The sequence below is a fragment of the Malurus melanocephalus genome, unplaced genomic scaffold (assembly GCF_030028575.1).
Source record: "Malurus melanocephalus ecotype Western Australia unplaced genomic scaffold, MMel_1.1 scaffold_935, whole genome shotgun sequence".
Lineage (NCBI taxonomy): Eukaryota > Metazoa > Chordata > Aves > Passeriformes > Maluridae > Malurus > Malurus melanocephalus.
In genome coordinates, this window is record NW_026624167.1 from 93,682 (window position 1) to 95,602 (window position 1,921).

Below are 1,921 nucleotides of genomic sequence, written 5' to 3' on the forward strand. Positions count from 1 at the left end.
GCTAAATCATCCTCAGGATGTGCCACTGCCTCTTCTCTCACCATGGAGGGCTCACAGACACCCCCTGGTTGATTTAATTGGCTAAACAGCTGCTTAAACATCAAGAGGCTGAAAATCCTCCTCAGCCYCATGTCTGAAGGCAGGAACACACATCCCTGCACATTTCAAACACTAAAACACCCAGCAGTGAGGCAAGRGGGACATGGAAAGGAAGGACGTGGTTTAGAAGCCTCGCTGGGTTAATGGCTGGACTCAATATTAGAGATCTTCTTCAACTTTAATGATTCCATCATTCCAGAATTCCAAGGTATGGAATTTGGTGCTTCCATGGAGACACAAACGCTCCAACTCAGGATATTCCACAATTCTGTGATTCTGTGAAGGTGGAGTAAATCCCACCAGCTGTAAGCAGCAGCAGAGACATTTGCCTGCGAGGTTTTGTGTCCCCAAGGTGTGTGTGATGAGCTCTGTGCTGTTCAGAGCAGGCAGAATCCCATCCCAGATGTGCACATCTGTATCAACACAGAAACATCAGCCACGGGCAGAACAATCTCAGTGATGTGAGTGCAAACAGCACCTGAAATGGGAAACAGGGCAGAGGCAGGAAAAACTGTGGTAATTTCCCAATGATTGGGACTTTCAAGGCATTTTGGGGTGGTTAGATGCTTGGAAAAGGATGTCTTCAGGTGCAGGTACCAAAACAAATGTCACAGGAATTTTGGAAAACCCTGGGTGCGGAGGAAGGGGAATTTTGGAAAACCCTGGATGAGGAGGAAGGGGATGGTACCTTGACAGGAGTGCCTTACCCCTATCTCTGGTTGCTCTGAAGAGGCTCCTGGGACCCTGACTTTAGACAAAACCACGCTCACCTCCTCCCCCTCCCCGAGCTGCGAAGGGTTAAAGGGTGGGGGAGCCGTTTGATTAATAGATGTCGTGTGAACGAGCACATTTGCCTGTGACTGCATTCCTGGGGCTTTYGGCGGCGCGATAAGCTGCGACCAAAGTCCTCCAGCTCTGGGCAAGGAGAGCAAACAGGGCCCCAATGGAGCAGTTATTAATTCCAGCCCTGAGTCTCCCAGGGCTGTCTCTCAGCAACCGGGCTCCCGGGAAGCCTTTCACACACCAATCGATAGAGYTCACCTCTCCCCTTGCCCTTTCCAGCCTCATCTCCCCTCCTCTTTGCCCTTTCCATCCTCGTTCCCCCTCCTTTTTTGGGTGTTTTCCCCATTCTCCTTCCATGCCAGGACCTCCAGGACCCTTTGTCATGGGCAGCATGGGAAGGGGAGGATGATATTGCCACCAGAACCCAAAGTGACGTTGCAATTTTCCCATCCTGTGTCCCCCTTGGGTTTTGCTGCGGTGGGGAAGGAGGTTTTGGGACAAAAAAAAAAAGGGGAATTCAGCAGTAATATTTCCCAAGACCATATAAACCTYTCTGCTCTCATGGAAAGACACGCTCTGAAAGCCATTGCTTTTCTTCTAAATACATTTACAAGACAAACACATCTGATCTAGAAGTTCTTCTGATGCAAAATTTCCTTTTCTATCAGGGCAGTTCCAAATCAATTCAAGCCACACACGACTCCAAACTTTGACATAAAGATGCCAATTGAAAATAAAACTCATTTCCCTTCTCTGAAAAGCAAAACAAACTAAACCAGCCTGGACCTTCCAATTTGTTGTCATCCTTGCAAAGCTGCCTTCACATGGTTGTATTTTTAGTGGTAGTGATTGCTGCATGGAGGATTTCTCCTAGCCCCAATTTGRGGGCAAAAAGCAGATTTCTGGTTGCTGACTCCTCTCCCAACCCCACAGCTGCTCCCAGGAGGTTGGTGGTGTCAATGATCAGACTGGGAGGTGTCTCCTTCAGGAAAATAAATTTCTTGAAATGGGCCAAGATATTCAATAGTGGCTTTGGGAA